The 21,330-nt window shown below is 33.5% G+C and overlaps 1 protein-coding gene and 1 non-coding gene across 9 annotated transcripts in view; one reads left to right on the top strand and one right to left on the bottom strand.

The window, feature by feature from the left end:
* The first annotated feature begins 6,096 nt into the window (after positions 1-6,096).
* The window catches only part of LOC119068348, a 133,138-nt gene continuing 117,904 nt past the window's right edge, over positions 6,097-21,330 (top strand). For 3 of the 8 annotated variants that reach the window (XM_037171905.1, XM_037171909.1, XM_037171904.1), the window contains exon 1: positions 6,101-6,341. The gene's annotated coding sequence lies outside the window, so the exon portion shown is untranslated. Of the gene's footprint in view, positions 6,342-21,330 lie in introns of all 8 variants that reach the window. The other 5 variants (XM_037171911.1, XM_037171912.1, XM_037171908.1 and 2 more) reach the window with 3 other exon arrangements.
* On the bottom strand, positions 9,415-9,534 carry LOC119068385. The gene has a single exon (XR_005086150.1). It is a non-coding gene; the product is annotated as a U5 spliceosomal RNA (small nuclear RNA).

Below are 21,330 nucleotides of genomic sequence, written 5' to 3'. Positions count from 1 at the left end.
CAGGGAAAAAAAAATTTGTCAACAATTATAAAAAAATGTGGCTCCTCTACAGTCTAACCGACTAGACGAATAGATCAATTTTTGCATTTATCAATTAGTTTCAGTGATCATTCTAGTAATTATTACGCACTACATGGGAATAGAGTTGAATTAAATTCTACTTTACACACATTTAATAGTTGCTTTTGTTATTCAATGCACAAAACTTATTCTACAAAACCAGTTCATTCGGCCAACATACATTTCTATTGAAATGGCAATTGTCAAAATGACATCGAAGCCATTGATTTATGATGCCGAGAAGGAACATTCATCTCGCAGAAATTTTACTTTTTCATTACTTTTTATGTTTTTGTATTTACTTTGAGTTATCATGAATAATGAAAAGGATTTCGTAAAAACACAAAAAAATAAACAAAACAATAAAAGAAATGAAAAAGTAAAATTTCTGAGAGATGAATGTTCCTTCTCGGCATCATAAATCAATGGCTTCGATATTATTTTGACAATTGAAATTTCAATAGAACATGTATGTTGGCTCAGTGGACTGGTTTTGTAGAATAAGTTTTGTGCATTGAATATTTAACAAAAGCAACTATTAAATGTGTGTTAATTATAGGTTAATTCAACTCTACGATTCCCATGTAGTGCGTATTAATTACTAGAAAGATCACCAAAACTAGTTGATCAATGCAAAAATTGAACTTGACTTGAAGCAAATTTATTCGGTATTTGAAAAAGAGTCGCTAATATATGCAGCTATAGTATTTTTGACAACTGTTAAAAGTTATGGAATGTATTGTGGATAACACCATCGATTTCTTTGAATAAAGACACGATCTAAGAGAAATTATAGATGTAGAACAATACTCAGACTAAAAATAAATTTACATTTTTCCGTTCGCAAATTCTTCTGACGAAATCTAAGTTTCCTACTATTAAAATGCTATTTGCAAAAAATGTAAGAAACTTAACATGCAAAAATCTGTAGCTGTGGAAAAAAGCCATTCAAATTTCAAATCTGTTAATGCGCCGGTTAATTAAACGCATCCTTTACTATCTGACAGATTGAAATTGTCAACTGTCTCGAAATACTAAAAACTGTGCATTTCATTTTTGAACAAACTGTAAGTCGCTAAGCATTTCTCCGTAGGTAACAAAAAGAAAACAGTCGTCGTTGCCATTTTTTTTGTATTTCAATTTGACCGCTTGCTTATGATTATACAATGTTTCTGACATCTAATCAATTGTACTGCCCTACTAATCGGTACATCCACAAGGAAAATTTCCACCTTCTCGTATGGCCAAGATTTGATCCCATATATTTCAACAACAATCAAGCAATGGTTTCAGCAGAACAAGATTTCGGGAACATGAGTCTACTATATAGGAAACATTACAGCAATTTCTTCTGATCTTTATTACCTTTGCGACATTAGCATAGTAAGTAGGCAGAGTATGGGAACTTTGTGTACAGTCCGGCGGATCATTGTGATAGTGGTAATCAATTAATGGTCTCAACAAACCATTTAACTTGTTTGAGGATGGGCTTCAAGTGAACGAAAGTTTAGAAGGCGAAGCTGTAATACACCCGAGACCTACAGGTAAAAGGTGACCTGTTGTGATGTGAAATCAACGTACGCTCACGGATTTTGAAAACCGACACATTTTCTGTTTCGTGATTTACCGGTTTTTTGTGAATTTTGCATGTATTTTTATAAAAGTAAAACACACAAACAGAAAATGTGTCTCGGTTTTCAAAATTCCGTGTGTGTACTGTTTGCCTCATTTTAGTAGTACATACCCATTCGAGTCGGGCTGTAAATTTGGAACCACGTACATACGTACTGTGCTTTACGTGATGAGGCAATGTAAATAAATATTTCATATTATGAGCGAAGCACCATTTAGATTGTCGTAACATACTCTATTTTGTAAAATAGACAATAAATAAATTTTGTATAAAAAATACGTCACAAGGACTTAAGTCCGAGTACTTTTCCGTGCGACTTATCGATTTTTGTAGGCCTGCTAAGACAACCGCAAGTACTCGGTTCCCTTAGGAGGCCTTCACAAAATGATGGAAATGTCACTTTTTGTGTGAAGTTTTGATCCGTAGATAATCCGAGTACCATTCCCCATTTGTCTCATTGGTAAGTCGTGATTCGATTCAGAACAGATGGTGAAATAAGTGACCAGTTAAGGACTTAATTGCTACTGTCATTAGATGAGAATTAAACGTACGCAACTGTGCAACTGTGCTTTTTCTTGAAAGGTTGCATCATCTGCGTTTATTAAGTAATGCAACGCCGATTATATGTAAATACTCGATTTAATCTGCACTATAATTGAACATTTCGTTCTGAAAATATTAAAATCTTACAATAAAGCAACGAACCGTTGACGTATATTAAGAAGAAGACAGTCAAATGTATCATTTCTCTTTATAATTTATTTATTTTATCGAACTGGAGATGAAAGACGAATACAAAAACAACTAAGATCTCGCGCGATCGATGACATCACACACAACAATACATGGAAAGTAACATACATTATTGCGTACACATACGTACTCCATACGACATATATGTACGAATTTCTTAACGATAGAAATGGTCAAGGTCATGAGAATCACATGTATTATATCTTAAATTTCACGTGTGCACTTTTGACGTTCTCCTTTCAACATTTAATTTTTGCTCTCGCGAAATTCAAAATCTTCGTCTCACTTCAATCATTTCAGAAAAGAAGTCTTAGGTTCTCTTCTAACTTATTATTCCAATCTACATCACAAGTGTGGCGTGATATTGTTTGATGAAAATATTTTTCGGTTTTCTCGCTCTGTTATGCGTATATATCCAGTAAGGCAATGTATCCATCGACAAAACGTATGTTTTTGAATAGAGCAGGAGACATGTTTGTTACCAAATGTTTTCTCTTTCACATTGAGAAAATTAGCATGGAAATATTTCGACGTTTTCAGTTACAGTGGAGCTGAATTCTAATTTCCACTGACTAATCATTTAATTCATTACGAGAACAAAGTAATTTACTACCTAACTTTGAAAAGTAAATGGCATGAACAATGTTCATTCGGCATCGAACTATTATTTTCATAATTAATGCACATTAATCAAAGCCATCAAAAGCAAAGCATACAGGTGAAAAAAGGTTTAACAGTCGAACCAAATGCATATATACGTTTACTCTACTGTTAATTTGTTACTTTCTCCGTACTAATTAAGATTTCATTTAGTATTAAAATGGTTAAACGGACAATTTTTCAATTTATTTCCCATCTACTCCAAACGATTGTTTTTAAAGCATATTCATTCAATACTTTTCTCAGAACATTAAAAATTTATCTAAAGAGAAAAGGCAATGTTATAGGTCGATTACCAGTGGTTATTAAAATAAGGCCACTGAAAATCCAATGTGCACATCAGACCATTCAGTTAAAAAAAAATCAATAAAAATTATCAAATCAAAAATGCAGGGAAATGTTTCCTTCGAGATGCAAATTTCATCCACATTTTACTTTCAATCAATAAATTGAAAATCTGATCCCTGCTGTCTAGTATCTGAGCTCAATTAACGGATATTTTTATTTCATCGAGCGCGAAGTTTGTTCCGAAGGCACGGGTTAAATCCCATTATAATAAATAACAATATCCAAACAAATACGTAAGTCGATAAGAATCGAATGATATTCGAATAAAGAAAATTCTCCCATTTCATTAAAGAGAAAAGTTAATTTTTTTGCGCAATAAATTTTTGTAATTAAATTTCAAAAGATTTGCTTCTAAAGATTTAGTACAATTTTCTTCGTGTATATGACTGAGCCGAAATACATAGAACGAAGCGGAAGTGACTGAGCCAAAATAAATGGAAAATTGTCGAACCGAGTGTGTGAAGCGTAACTAAGCAAAAATGCGTGGAAATTTGTTGAACCGGGAATATGAAACGTAACTGAGCCAAAATACATGAAAAATTGTCGAACCGAGTGTATGAAGCGTGATTGAGCCAAAATCGGGTGAGAAAACTACGCGAGAAAACTCCGTACCACCTACTTCCATTGTCACACTATTTCCTTCTTTGTCTATTGGTCACCAATAGCAAATAGCACCCGTCCCTGTATTTGCTCTCGCGGGGTAAACTCGGCCGAAATGCTTGCAAAATAAAATGAAAATCGTCTGATCGTAGGACCTTCGGCGAAGGTATTGTCGTACCGAGTATATGAAGCGTGATTAGGCCAAAATACATGAAAAATTGTCGAGCTAAATGTATGAAGCATCACTGAGCCAAATTAAATGTAAAATTTTCATGCCGAGTGTATTGAACTTCACCGAGCAAAATACATGGAAAATTGCCGAAGCGGGAATGTGAAGCGTGGCTGAGCCAAAGTGTATGGAGAATTGTCGAAGCTAGGTATGCAAATTCAGATGAAACAGTCAACATGGACGCAATTTTTTTTTGTAAGCTTTTTATGTGTAAGCTTTTCAGTTCTAAAACGAACAGCGTCTTGTCGATTTGCTACTTCGTTAATTTTTAGCTTTTAGTAAAGCCCTAAAGCTCCAGTAAGTTGAACGCAATTCTGTTCTTGGAAAAACCATACATTAGGTCATGCAAATCGTTTAGCTTTAACAGTTGAAACTATCTTCATTATTCATAGCGATTTTCTGAAAGCTGCTGACTGTTGTATTATGACGGTGAAGACTCAGTGCCGTTACTGCACATGGAAATTCTAAACTTCTTTGATTTCGTTGATTTCAATATAATTTCTTTTAATCCTTCGGGGATGTGAAAAGAAATCGTTTTTCCAAAATCTATCAATGGAGCAACGATTTGATTCGTTGTCCGACTGTGGCATCTGATAACTCCGTGTAAGAGCCTTGAGAAAGCTAGCTGTCAAGTAAACAAAGCTATATAAAGCTACATTTTGTGTCTCACACGGAGTACTTTTTGGTTAGTGGAAATCCAGCCTTAGTGCGTTGGTTTAACTGATGGTATTTTTTTTGTTTAATTGTTTATAAATATTATTAAATGGTATTTTGGTATCGATTCGAACTGATAACTAGCTTTTTCAAAATTCGTTGTATCCGGTATTCGCTTTCCGAACTAAAAGCGTATTTGAATATCCAACTAAAACACAAACCTAACTATGTGCAGAGGTCCTCTATTCTTATATGTTCTGCCACTCACAGATGAAAGCTTAACCGTGTACAGAACCCTTATTCGTCACATTCATACCGAGCTTTCTGAATGAAAGCTCCGCTTTCCATTTAGAACAGCTTTAGTGCATTGCTTTTATGAATTGGTATAGCCATCATAACTAACTTTCAACAAATTTCAAATGGCACTCATATGTCGGTAATAAAAACTGAAATTATTGTTAGCTCACGATGTTTATGTAGCCTTACAGTCTTTCTTTTTCTCTCTCTCCCTCTTTCTCTAGATTCATCCTACATGGTATAGTATTTTTATTGAAAACATAAAAACATATAAAGTCATAACATTAATGGTATTTTTGTTTGTCGATAGAAAAAAAAGTTTATATCCTGTACACACGAGCTCGTCAGAAAATGGAACCGAAACGTTCCGAATGGAAAACATGTTAGACCATCAAGGAAAAGTTTATGTTGTAGGGGAAAAGTATATATTATTTCGGTAGGAAAATTTGAACGAAAATGAACGTCGAAGTCAGTCTTCGCGAAGTGCTTACTGTGGTCGTATTAATATCTGTTAGAATAAAAGAGTGTTTCGTTTCACAAAAAATGTATAAATGAAAAAGTTAATTAATCAATTTATGAACTTTCAAATAAAAATAATTTTTTTTAACAATAAAAAAAATATTTGTTGATGTTCAACGCCACGCAAAACTTGCGAAAAGCTTCGATAGTTCAGTAGCGTTTGTTGTACGTAACTTCTTACATTATATCCGATCTTAGAGTGTTGTGTAAAATTAAAAACATTTTTTGATTCTGTTATATAAATATAGTGGAAGTTTTGTTATGTAGGGGGTGTTGTGTGTGTGTTACACTAAACAAAAATATATTCATAGCTAATAATGTTACATAAAGAAGAGAAAAAAAGTGTGCAAAATCAATTTCCTACTTACAGTTTTTTTTGGTGTATCTCTTTTCGTTCACAATCAATTTTTAATTTGACCCAATTTGGATGTTAATGTGCTAAACGTATTGGCTCGGTCTTCTTTTATTTTGTACAAGTGAATGATCCATTAGGGGATTAACATTTTTTTCGCAGAGAAACAGTTATACGGTATGGTGTTTGTGGAAACAAAAAACGGATTAATTCTCACCGGAGTTGGAGCGCAACACGTAAATTTCAATTTTAATATATCTCAATTAGGCAAAGTTTTATTTATTTATTTTAATTTTACAGTTTTATTTCTATTTTACACTGTTTAGTATAGTGTACGGTTTCTTGTATAAGAAACTTTACAAAATTTAAATAATTTGGATGAAATGGGTCGGTTTTGCTGGTTAACTCCATAAGATAAATTGTTATTATCTATCTGTTCAGCTCACGTGCTTCAGATTAAATTTTAATGCGTAAAAGGGTCCAACGATTATGAGTTGAAAACGTCCGTGAATTCATTAGGTGTTTTATTTGTGCCCCGTATAATTGTGCCGGATAAATGAGACGTAAATGATAGAAGGAAATTGTCTTTTTTATTGTTGTGTGCACTGAACACAATTCCAAATGATGTGCAGTTTTAAAAGATGACTCTATGATGGATGCATTGAAAAGCTAAGCGCGAATGCTGGGTAAAACATTGTTCAAGTAGTCTTGCAAGTTGACGTTAAGCCTTTTGCCATAACCCACATTTACCTCCTTCTTTAGCTCAATACTTTCCCAGCCAATGAGAATCTAAATAGCGATGGTGGTGCGATGCATTCAATAGCCATACTTCATAGATTATGCAAGACCAACGAGGTACTATTTGAAGGATAAGATGCTGCTCCTCAGCTGGCTAACAACATTTGCTGATGATTGTTCCACCTGTGATTAATGAAAATTTTATCACATTATTTACTCAAAGAGGACGTCCGCGATTGTTTTCGTTTTTTTTTTTGACACAACCTTACTAACTGTTCGAATATATCCGTTTTACGATACCATAACTCCACTAACTTCCTTAAACAAATACATTGATGTTAACAATAATTGATTGTCAGGACCAAAGCATAGAAGAGTTGTTCATGGATTCTTAATCTCTTTAATTGTTGTTTGGATGAAGAGGTGATAAATGACACTAGACAAAATATTTCTTAGTCTTCCTACATAAAGTACTGTGATGATTATTTATGTATGACCTTATTGAACGAAGGGACCGTTCAGAAATTACATAACACAAGAGGGGGAACGGTTCAAAGCTTGCATGTAGACAAAAATTTTTAAAAGTCTCACACTCTTTTGCGGTACAGGGAGTGTGGTGTCGGATATTTTTACGTTACGTAATTTATGACCAGTCCCAAATGTACATAACAAGGCACGTCTAGAGATTGCTTCCCTTTGCTGTATACCCATTTTACATAGTTTCATTCGTCACGTATTTACATTGACATTTTTTACATACAACTCGTAAAAGGGTACTTGTAAATATGTCGTTGAACCACTGACATAATGGTAAACCAAAATAATTTCTATCGATCTTACATATCGATTTGACAAGCAATTGATATATCAATAGTGAACTTTTTTTCTCCCTAAAAAAATTCATAGAATTGACGATGTATCATCGTTAGCAATACATTCAACAAGGGTGTAACTTAGAACACATTTTATTGTCGCTGCGGCGTGGGGTAATTTGGCACACGGTGCTAAAGCAACGCATTTTTCAACTACGTAAAAGGTGAACTCGCACACGATTTTTCGCTACCAAAAGTTTGTAAAAGGAGTCATTAAGTCGATGACATGGCTAAAAAGCATTTGCAGCAATAAACTTGCGTGTGCGAGTTCACCTTTTACGTATAGTTTAAAAGTACGTTCCGATGCCGTCGCTGCGTAGAACATTTTTGATTTTTGTACCAGCCCTGTTGAATGTCGTTCAAAAACATCGACTCGTTTTTTAATTTTCTGGATGGTATAGTTTTCGGCAACAAGATTTTCTGTTATAGTAACTTTTAATTGTCTTCGGCAATTGCCTAAAATCGATGGTATTTTACGACAAATTGTATGGTAAAGTGGTACACCCGTGCAATACATCCAACAAACTGGATGATTGTATGTTATTTGATTAAAAATGTTTTGTTTTCGAGCTGGTTGTTTCTTCTTCTTTTTTGAATAGACGTTATATACAGTTCTCTAAAGATACAGAACACCTAACCAGGATTAAAGTAAACTCCAAGGTTGTTTTGCTTATCTACTACAATAATAAATTACATCTTTTCCCCAATAAAAAACACACAACAAAATCCACATAAATCAGAACGTAACAGTAAGTATTATACATCAGGTTAAAGAATCGTTAAATTTTTTAGTATCTTCATTTGACTTAATGATAGATAACTTTAATTTATCAAATTATTATACATTGATGGATTTATAAATAAAAGAAGCAGCACTAAAAGGAAAATTGTGGTGGGTGTGGAGGATAGCATCTTCCATTTTTCAATTTTACTTTGGGGTAAAAGTGTTGATCGTAGTCTCTACGTTCGGCAATTTTTCGTTTTGTAGAAGTCAAGGAGAAGTTAAATAAATTATTATGAACAATAAATTAATGCAAAATTGCACAGTGACTGATTGTTAATATAGTCGTTTAGTATAGTTATTTATATTTATGCGATCGAATGATGTATGAAAATTCTTATGGCAAAAAAAAATGTCAATCCGAGGCGAAGCCGAAATTGACAACATATCGTATGTCAATCAGTAAGTTAACAACATAATTTGGCACATAATTTGGCCTTTTCCTCTCTAGGGAAAAGCCTTTACATCGCTCGTAGAGTAAAGTAACTTACGCAATTGTTTGGAACTTTTTATTTTGCCTTGTGTGGCACACTTGGCAAAATAAAAAGTTCCAAGCAATTGCGTAAATTATTTTACTCACTGAACCCCGGAAAACGATTCTTAATGCTCGCTCATGTCAATGAAGTAATAGATCATTTCCTAGGTTGCAGGTAGTAAATAGTTATTTTCCTATCGCATGGCAAAATGCTTTTTTAGCGAATGAGCATGAGGCGAGTGCTGGAATCGAATTCGCTAAAATAGACTTTTTGGAAATAAGTGACTAGTTAGTAAAAGTATATAAACAACAAAACAAAAATGGTCGATTAGTCTATCCCATTTCCGATAAATTTTCGCCTCTGCTTATTCCATCGTTTGTTGATGCAAACACGTTATTTGAAAAAACAACACTCCATTATCCATTTGCTCACTTTCAATGCGTCAGATTAAAATTTTGCAGTAACAAAAATTGAGTTTAGACTCATTAGAGTGCTCCTCTCCACGGATATCTTTAGTAAAAGGCGAAAGATTTATTCGATATCTGAAGAGAAGCCAGAGTAGACCTAATTTTTATAGCTTGATGTCTTCCCCTCTCTAAAAACCAAATTATGAATGTCAATATCCTTCAACCGTTGTTGGAGTAGTTTTTATGTACAAAAAATATTTCTTTTCTACTTTTGAAGACCATTTATCCTATCGAAGCTTAAATTCTTAAAATTGCAAAAAAGCAAAACAAAAAATTAAATTAAATCAGCTGTATACTGGCAAGACGCAAGATACATTTAAGTTTCATCTTTGTTTAACTCAAATGTGCAAATTAAAAATGTAAAATTGTTTCAAAGAACTGTAAATTATGTAACAGCTAAAGCATTAAAACATATTTAGTGTGGTTGTTTTAAGCCCAAACCACAAGTGACGATGGGGTGAGTGAGATAAAGCCGAGGTAAAAAAAATCAAGTGTTTAGGTCTCATTTTTCTTTGATTTACAACGTTAAAAATAAATGTTTTCAGAACCAATCTGTATACAATTTTATTCATGTAGGACCTACATTGAATGTGCATAGCATTTTCTTTAATGTAATCTCTTAAAAATTGTGATTCCGACATACTATACGTCAGTATAAATCTACATCTACTGAAACGAAAACAAGCTGAACAGAGTGAAAGCTTTTTATTTGTGCATTTAATGCGATACAAAAGAAAATGAAACCAATTCCAATTCCATTTAGGTTCTTTTGAGTTGAGTAAGACTTGAGTAAAGTAGTAGTCGATGTTAACGCATCAGGTAAATTCAGGTGATTTTTATCTTATACAAGACAGAAACATGGTTGTATATAATACGAAAACTTATAGTGAGAGATAGGCGAAAGTCTGATATGAGATTTGCATTTGTGGATTAGATATTTTAATCGAATTTGTGTAAGTGCAAGGAGTTAAAGAGTTAAAATAACTGATAGAAGGATCTTTTCGAACCCAAAATTACGAGGATCAACACCTCGAGAAAATTTTGATGGCGAATACCGATTTCTCTCGCCCAATGTCAAAAATGTCTCGAGGTGTTGATCTCACATTTTTTGTTCGATATCCTCCTTCTCTCGGTTGTTTAATTTGTTTTAGATAAATTCCTCATCGTTTGAAGTGAAACTTTATTGGGCTATAGGTTATTGCTCAGGTAACCAGTCCAGCCCAGTATGAATGTATGACCAAAAAAGTTAAATGTTTGAAAATGTTTGTCATACTTAGTGGATTCCTATCGCGTTATCAGAAAACTTAAGTTAAAGGGATTTCCAAAAAGTTTTATTTATTCGAAGATGGATTAAATTTCAGACATTAAGTTGCACTTAGAGTTCAACGAAATTTTTGCGTCGTTGCTTGATAACACTATTCTGAACAGATTTTCAAAAAGCTTTTTTTTATTGGACAAGGGCTTAAATTTCTTAAGCATAAATGAATATTGTTTATTTATCAACTATAAAAAAGGATTAATACCTTCATATGCGTACACACACACTACTGTTTCCAACACTTTTCTCTCTCAATTATATTCCAACGTTTCGTCACGAATATTCTAACATTCACAACATAGTATGAATAACTTTTCTGAACAGTAATAATGTACATAGCTACTTTACTTCCAAATTGTTGTTTCGACTATATTGGCTTACTACAAGTAACAACATAAATCTTGCAACCAAATACGTAACCTACCATTAAAAACAACTTTCCAAAGTAAGAACAATCTATATTGACGACTTGAATGTTACCTTATACTATAACTCGACTTGAAAGGTATACCATCAATAACAAAACAAGCTCCCGACAAAGAAGATATATTCGAAAAACTTTAGACTAGATGAAGAAGAAGAAAAACTTGCAACAAGTGACGATGTAAACTAAATACCAAAATAAATATATTTTTTATTACGGTAGCCACCTGATATTCCATTTGAAACTTTCATTTAACATTTTGGAGAATTTTTATTTTTTTTTTTCAAATTGATAAACGGTAATGCACAGAACATAACGCAAAAAAATCGATATTTGCTTTCGAACAGCGACCTTTGAACTTTAACATACCTGATACACATACTGGAACACAAAATTGTTGTATGAGATATTTATTTGAAGACGAAATATGTAAACTCATCCAATTATAAGTAGCAGCACTTTCTATTACTTATTCCCGATGAGGACAAATTCTGTATTTTTTTATGGAAGGAACGGTGATAAGCCCACCCAAGTTTCGTAATCTGGATGCCCTAAACGTACCGTACACACAAAAATGAGACAATTAACGCAATAGACATCCATATTCCATATCCAATTCGGTTGGAATAATTTTTTGTTCTATGTAATACTAGACCAACCGCCATTTTTTCATTAGGGTCGTATCGCAATAATGTCGATAACTCTAATTGCATTTCAATACCAAATTTCACCTAAACCGAAATTGTGCTAAAATTTTGTACGAAAATTACGGCGCAGTTCAGTGGATTTACCCAACCTCGTCATATAAAATCTTGATAATAGGCAACATCACTTACTATTGAGTAGCATTATTACAAGGATGTATGTCACGCCGATCGCTGAGGCTGCTAACGCAATAAAAAACCGCTGAGCTGTGCTGTAATTTTCATATAACATTATAGCTCAATTTCAGTTCAGGTGAAATTGTGTATTGAAATGCAGTTTGAGTTGCCGATGCATGGTTTTTTGTGTGAAAAAAATGACGATCGGCGTAACCTCCTCATATATAACCTTGCATTATTGGAGGTTTATATCATCGACATGACAGTACTTAGTGGATTTAAAACCACAATTTCAGTCCAATTCATTCCACATGCCTTAACACATGAGTACAACATTATGACATGCATGTATGTGTGGTAAAACGTCGATATCGCATGTGGAACATTTATTTTTTTTTATACAAAATTTATTTCGATAAAATGGCTCTATTTGAAACACATGTGTCCATAAATATCTAAATTTTTCCTTTATTTGAAAAGAAACCATTCAGATCATACGAATAATACAAAATTTAAGTTTAAGTGGGAATACAATGAAATATTTACGCAGATATTCTGCAGTCTTACCGTTATTAACAAATAGATTATTGAAAAGAATGAATATCCGATTCCGAAATTGATAGACAATTTATCGAGTAGTTCATTGAGTAAGTAAATTATTGAAATACAAAGACGATTTGAGGGGCGATGGGTATCTGAAATTATTAGCATCGGCCGGTGCAGTGTTGCAATCATTATGCCTGACGCCCTGACGGTAATTATCTTGTATATATACCTTGAATGTATAAGCGAATGAAAAGAAAGATCTCACTAATGGTGTCAGTATTCTTGTCAATATTCTCTGGGGGTAGTTATGGCCAAAATGTCGGTAACTTTTGCTGCAGGCCTATATATGGATAATAAGGAGTCTCGTGACAGCGTGATTCACAATGACTCACAAAGCAATATTTTTCTTATACGAAATATTCCTAGCAGCCCATAGATGACCTCGTGATTGAGAAGCCTGCATATAAATTGATCATTTATCTGTAGACAAACATCGTTTCGAACACATACGCACTTTTCGCTGTACTTTCTGATCAAAAACTTGTTTAAATTTGTGTCTTTTTTATTTGAAACGACGTCACTTTAATAATTCAAACAATCAACAGAAATTAATTATTAATTTACATTCGTATACCGTTTATTCGGTCTTTTCGATCACACTTTGAAAATGTGACCTATTTTCAAAGGTGTGTCAAATTAGAGATTGTAGAGCTTGATAGGTTAGGTTGAACAACTTTTATGAATTTTGTTCAACCTAACCTATCAAGCTCTACAATCTCTAATTTGACACACCTTTGAAAATAGGTCACATTTTCAAAGTGTGATCGAAAAGACCGAATAAACGGTATACGAATGTAAATTAATAATTAATTTCTGTTGATTGTTTGAATTATTAAAGTGACGTCGTTTCGGCTCTAGGACAAAATAACCCGGACAAAATAACTCCCGGACAATCTAGTCACAATTATAGTCGATCTGAATTCGCTCGATATACTCAATATACTCGAGAAAAGTCCATATACTCGTAAAAAGTCAAGAAATACTCGACATACTCGAATGTAGTCCAGATATACTATAATAAAGTCAAGATATCTTATAATATAGTCAAGATATACTCGAATGTTGTCGATGTCCTCGAATATTGTCGATGTCATCGAATATTGTCGATGTCCTAGAATATTGTCGATGTCCTAGAATATTGTCGATGTCCTAGAATATTGTCGATGTCCTCGAATATTATCGATGTCGTCGAATATTGTCGACGTCATCAAATATTGTCCAGATATACTCGAATATAGTCTAGATATACTCAAATATAGGCTAGATATACTCAAATATAGTCGAGATATACTCGAATATTGTCGAGATACACTCGAATATAGTCGAGATATACTCTAATATAGGCGATATACTCGATTATAGTCGATGTCATATAATATAGTGGATGTCCTTGAATATAGTCGACGTCCTCGCATATAGTCGATGTAAAAAACTCAAAACTCAAAAAACTTGTGAAAGAAAATTTTACAACAAGAAATTTGCGTCACAATTGGCAGATGTTGAGGAACGTATTGTTAGGAAAATGGTTAAAAAATGTACTGAAAGAATTTAAACGAAAGAAAACCGAATCATCTGCTACTTGTGACGCAAATTTCTTGTTGTAAAATTTTCTTTGAGTCAATTTTTTGTTGATAAAACTTTTGCGTACGACGCACAATGCGTCACCCTCAGTGATATCAATTATTTTGTACACGGAAAAAACTGACGTTATAGATTGCGCAATAGTCGAAAATTAAAAATCTATAACGATTTAATCGTAATTTAATCTATTAAATTACTAATAATCGAATCGTAATCGAATCGTAATCATCGTAATGGTCGTAATATATTTTTAATAGGCAAAATTACGTAATAATTACCAAAATTACGAAAAATACGAAATCTATAACGAGTAATACTTGACGTAATGATTACGAATTACGATTTGTTTGAGTAATAAAATATATTATTCGTTATAGATTTCGTAATTATTACTTACTAATTACGATTTGTTTGAATCTACTTTATTTGCTACTTTCAAAGACGATCAATTTCAGACTAAAATACTGAGGTACTGCATGCGGTTATAATTATCATTAGAACTTGTGGTGACTGGATTATTGTTAAATCACAACGCATTATTGATATTGCATACGATATTTTTTGTTGGGTGGAAAGGGTAATCTTTAGGTAATCGTTAGTGTTGGAGCGCTCTCAAATTTCGCACTCCGTTAAGAGGAATCACCCCTTCGCAAATTTATAGCCTATATTTATGTGCAAAAAGATACGTTTTTCAATAATATCTTTTGATAGCAACGTCGATACCGTCATTGAAACGATCGATTTTCCACATAAAGATCAATTTTCCAGAAACCCCATAACAACGTAATTATTATTTTCATTACGATGTAATCGATTCCCGACGAAACCTGCTCACTGACATTTTTTTTTAAATCAAAATTTCTTTTTTTTAGTCAAGTTTACCTTCCAAATAATAAATAAAACTAAACTACGTCGATAGCGCAATTGAAACGAGTAATTTTGCCAATAAAAACATATATTTTTACCATTATTACGAAATCTATAACGAATTCAATTACGAATTGATTGTAACAACGGTTCGAAATAAGAACAATAAATATATATCCTCAATAGCAACATGCGTAGAGTCGTTGGCGGTCCGATTGTGAAGTTAAGCATCAAGTGTCAAAGTCAGTACTTAGAAGGGTGACCAATTACGTTAAGTATTAAATTGTAATTATATAATATTATGTAACAATGTTAATATTAAATTTCTCTCATTCCTAATTACTTACATGGCAGCACAATTCAAATCTACTATAATTAACAAAAAATCTATAACGAAATAATGAAATATTTTTAAAATATCAATTATAATACAATTATATTATTCACAACTATTACATTGTAATATATTACGTAATCGATTACGCATGTAATAAAAATGATTACGTTTTAATAAATTATAAATAAAATCAATTACATTTTAATATTACGTAATCGATTACGACGTAACATTATGAAATCTATAAATGTAATCATTACACGTTATAGATCGTTTTTTCATTACGATCGTTATAGATATCTATAAAAAATCTATAACGCGTTATAGAAATCTATAACGAAACTATTACGCCTTATTGATTTTCCCCGAAAATCAATAACACATCCATTACTAAATTACGAAATTAAATACATCGTTATAGATCGATTTTTCATTAAATCGTAATTGATTTTCTCCATACAAATCTATAACGCCAGTTCTTTCCGTGTAAGTAAGATAAAGTACTTGCGTCACATTTACCCTTTAAGGGTTTTTTGACTGATTTAAAGATAGCGTCAGTTTAATTTCTAGCGTCGTTAACTGAACACGCGTCTAGTCTACAACAAAATTGCTTCGACTTATGGTCATTACAACGAACAGTTGGTTAAATTGGACTCTGCAAATAAAAGGTGAGCAAACGAAAAGACAGTTTGAAACTTTTTTCCTTCGTCTTATTTTGAATACAGGTATTGGAAACGGTTTCTCTTTAATTATAGCGTCACTTTTTCGTAAACGCTCTAACAACGCTGCGTTCAAATTGAATACTTTTGTATTCAGCCAGTTTTAGTGACTTTTATTTCGAAATTGGTTAAAAAATCGACAAGATGTATTTTAGAATAGTTAACATGTCTGGACTTACAGAATAAGAAACCGACTTTGTGTCATTCATGGCTTCACTACCACTGCCCAGTAATTTCACAGTTTAATTAAAAAGTTGTTCTACCAACTACTAACTATCAATGTCAAAGTGTTAATGTTAACTTTGAAACACTTAACGACATTGGTGATGCCGGAAATGAACTTAAATTTCTACAGTTTCTGTATGCTAGAGAAATGCAAATGGATGAGGAAGGATATGTCGATCTACCGATGGTACTCAGGCAAGGCAACAAAAATCAACAACGAGTTTCGATGTACTGATACGTGCTCAAAGACTGATTTGAAAATCGACTATGCTCGCAACACATATTTCGAATGCATGGGAGGAAAGGTTGAATGAATAGTTGCCATGTAAATTTATATTATAGAATAAAATCGATTTAATTTATTTAAGTCTAAATGTTTTTATTTTATTTCTCATAGCACTTGAGAAATGGCCTGGTGGTACTATTTAACTATAATCTTGTGACAGTATAAAGTTGCATTAAAATAATAAAACATTCTTAGTCTTAAAGAGGACAAAACGTTTACAGGACACAATTTTCACTTTCGTGTTCCTCGTTTCGTCTGATTCACCGCAAATAATCTTTCTTAAAAATTTTACAATTCTTGTATGACTTCTCAAAATTCCTGATTTTGCGAATTTTGAGAATTTTCAAGAAATTTAATTCTTGAATTTTGAAAATTCTATAATTTATGGAAAAGAAAAATCTTGAAAAAAAGCCCTGGTGTGAGTCAAATTTTGAAATTTGCGTTAAAAACATAAACTATTAGCTGATGCAGTTACAGTGACGTACGTCCCATTTGATACCAATTTTAACGATAACAATGATATGTTGTCTTCAGGCGATTATTGTTAATGTTATTATTCTCTTTTAGGCAAGTGAAGCTAAAATCTGTTATAATCTCTTTGAAGTGTTCTTCGAATGAAGTTTTTGATTCCACTCATTCTTCATTACAACGTAAAATAATATCAATATTCGTCGATGTTGTGGAACGAAATGAAAGACGTACTAGCCTTCCACCATAATGATACGGGTTCGATTCCAGTGTAAGACAAGACTATTCCCCAGGCTAATGTCTCCTAGTTCACTCAAGCTTGATAATTGGTTACTTGCATGGTTGGTGGCTGCTACTATGTAGCACACAGAATTTTAACGACACATGAAGTAACGTAAATCCAGTATATTTAGGAGATTTGATAATAGAGTATTTGCTTATTTCGAGGCGTGGTTTGGAAGTTCTCTAAATCAACAAGCAGTTTGATGCACTGTTTCCTGTTTCGTTGGAAGAAAAAATGAATGCTGATCGAAAAAGTCAAATTCAAAAAGGAACATAAGCTACAAATAATGAAGTAGACTTCAAATTTATGCAGAATTCTTTTTATTTAATTTCATAGATTCGGAGGACATCATGATTTATATTCTTTTGCCATTTTACTTACAAAATAATTTTACGAATGCTACGAATAATTAAAACTTTTGCGATTGATAACTTTTACAAAAGTGAACAACATCTCAAACTATGTTCACAATAATAGAGATTTAGAGATTTTCTTTTTGATCCAGAGAGATGAAGCGTCGTCCCAGTCAAACAGTGTTGATACTCTTGACACACGAAAGTGAAACAGTGTAAAGAGAGCTTCAGTATACACATATATATGAAAGAGTGATGTATTTGACAAAGTTGAATATTCGTGGAACAAAAAAATCTGTGTTGGTAGTACCGAATTTGAGCTAGTTAGCTGTCAAAATCGCTACACCATCGTCTCATACAATTTTGACAGCTAACTAGCTCAAATTCGGTACTACCAACACATAAAATTTTAGCCTATGTTTTTCTTCTACATGTCGTACATATCTCTCATTCATATTTAGTATACATTGGAGCGTCGTTCAGTTCATACCTACACGTTGACAGAGCGCCTCATTAGCAAAAACAGTGTGGAAGCTGCAAATTAAAGTTAAACAAACAGTTATTAGAAATATTTTAATTTACGATTTCAAATCATCGCCATCATCACCATCGTTATCATCATCTAAAATGGGCGGACTTGGTGGAAAGAAAGTAAATCGAAAGATGCGCTCTGGAAACTACGTTACATCGAATACGTCAATAAAAAAACGAATCCGGACTTATCAAGTCAATGGAACTATATTGGACTTAAACGACGATTGTCTGCTGGAAATTTTTAAGCATTTAAACCAAATCGACCTATGTCATGTGCAAAACGTGCACACACGCTTTGTCCCACTAGCTGAAATTGCATTTAATTCGATTCTGAAAAGGAAACCAGATTGGACCAGGTTTAACATGGAAGAATCAGCATCAGACACGCGGCGTGTATTCTACAAATTTGGTCACTTATTTCGATCAATTGGCGTGTGGTACAAAATTGATTCTGACATTGTGGAGCGATTAACGCAGATCACAAGCTTAACTCTGGTACGTGCAAACATTGATTCGAAAATGATCCGTACGTTTCATTCAGCTAAGCATTTAAAGACACTTGGTGTAGTTGACTGCAAATTTGTTGGTAGTGATGAAGGCAATGCATCACAAAAGTCGTCCAGAAATCTTGACCGAAAAAAATCACCATTGCAACGACTTATATTCTACGATCAGCTACCACCAACAAAAATTTTTAGTGAGTTTCTTCAGTACAGTGAACAATTAGTGTGCCTTGGTTTACCATTGAATATGTCAGAAAATTACATTCCTAATATTCTAAAGCATGCCGAACAGGTAACCGAATTGAACTTTTTTACTAAACAGAATTCCGTGAGCACTGAAATACTGAACATGTTGACCAATTTGAAAAATCTGAGGAAGCTGATTGTGATTGGTTGTGTGTCGGTGGTCATGAATGCTGACCTATTAGTAAAAGACATCAAACAGAACACTTCGCAACTAACTCACTTGGAGTTAAGAGACATAATCTTCAAGAGATCAACTCTTAAAACCATTTCTGAGATGAAAAATCTCCAACACATGACATTGATGGGGATGTTTGATTGTGTGAAAACTGAGATCGTATTGTTGGTGGCTTCATTACCGTATCTCATCAATTTAACACTTTCATTTAAAAATTGTTGTTCGTCAAAGAATCAAAGTCGAGATGTCAACTTTAATATACTGAAAAAAATTGTTGAAGAAGGCAAGCAACTCAGCCTTATAAAGCTTCTAGATGTCAGAGAAATTCGGATTAATGAGAATGAGTATGAAGAGCTGATTGAGGTACTTAAAAAAGGCTACAGAAAGGAGAAACTTTCAATTGCAATCGAAGGCTGTAGATCAACAACAGGGTTCAATGTACCGATGCATCTTCAAAGGACCAATGAGAAGTGTTTGGCAATTGGCTATGATGTGGACAGACAATGCCTCTGTAATTCTAGCTGATTTTTTTGTGTGTGTACATTTTCATAATGGTTAAGTTTCGATTCTTGTGAATAAAATGTAAAAAACAATGTCACTGTATTTTGTTGGGTTTCAGACTATTAATCGTAGATCTTGTGATGCTTTCTACTCCCTAGTAGTATCCTATTTGGCTGGGTTGGACAACGGCAGTCACAGAGAACGGACGTGTTTATGCGTTGCTCTCTAAAAGTGTTTCTTTTGTGTGGCTGTGTGTGAATTCATTTTCGATTTTGTCTAATTTCTGTGCCAACTTTTACGGCTTTGGTGTTTTTATTTTGCTGTAATGTTTAAATGGTGAAATTATTTTAAAGGTTTTATTAACGAAGTCAAAGTGTTGTTCTCGTAGGTCATTTTCTCTTTGATCAATAAAGTCGTTCTCGCCTCATTGTGCGATATCAACAATTGTGTTATTTCCTTTGTTATTTAACATGTGCTTCGTGGCGTCGGTTTACGGATTAACAATCGACTCTACCAGAAGCTAATGCTAAATTACGTGCTCGATTAATGTACGAAAATGACACATTGCCGTATGGCATCTGGCAGTCAATTTTAGTGCAGGTAAGGTACAAACGCTTCGGGTTCTCATTTGACACCCCAAAACCACATAGCAAATTTTTACAAATTTGCTGTGGTACAATCCCAAGATACAGAAACTATCTTGTACTCCAAAATGACCGCGAGGTTTAACAGATCTATTGATTGATACGTTGTATGGATGTCAAGGGATATGACGAAATACGAATCATTCAGACGCTACAACCTGCAACGCCAGAACGAGTTCAGTCACATGGTGGCATGGCGATTTATACGAAGAGGCAACTCATGGCCTATGGTGATTAGACACTTGCTATTACCTAAAACTAATAGCCGTAACCGTAACAAAGTCGGAAATATCAAAAAACCCAACATTCGCTTTCTCCATAAAAGAAACCATATCGACATAATGTCAATAGTAGAAAGAGCTACAACATGACAATGTTGATAGCGCCATCTTTGGGAAAATGTACAGGTCAATTAGTGATGGTTGTGGTATTCGCATACCACCCACGGCTTGGAGAATTCACAACGTATGGGACGTTAACACACGGTCGATTTGTGAACAATCTAAGTCGGGAGAGATATGATGTAAAATCACAGTCCATATGATCAAGAGACTTGTACAATAGCACAACAGGCCCATCTGAGGCTTAGGTGCTGGGCTTACACCCTCCCATCTAATCTAATCTAATCTAATCCTATTTGGCTACATCATATCATATGACAACTACTTAAAAGAAAGATTAAAAGATTAATTGATCAGGTCTCTTAAGAGGAGGCGATCCAACAAACGAACGATCATCAACGGCAGACACAACAGTGCACTGAACACAGAAAAATTTGGAAGCTGATGATATCAGAGTAGGCTTTGCATTTCTTGACAATGCGTACTGCAAATAAGATAGAACCAGCAAAATATACGCTTTTCAGAGCAAATATCCGTAAACTACTTGGGGGTCCTTTTTGCCAAAGCATGAAATAAGCCTTATAACTATTTAACAAAGTCAATGTTTCTTTTTCAATGCTTTTATTTGTCAAAATATAAATTCTTGTATACATTGTCTA

Source organism: Bradysia coprophila (genome assembly GCF_014529535.1).
Source record: "Bradysia coprophila strain Holo2 chromosome X unlocalized genomic scaffold, BU_Bcop_v1 contig_173, whole genome shotgun sequence".
Lineage (NCBI taxonomy): Eukaryota > Metazoa > Arthropoda > Insecta > Diptera > Sciaridae > Bradysia > Bradysia coprophila.
The sequence above is the reverse complement of the archived record's forward strand: the minus strand, read 5'-3'. Positions and strand labels throughout refer to the sequence as shown.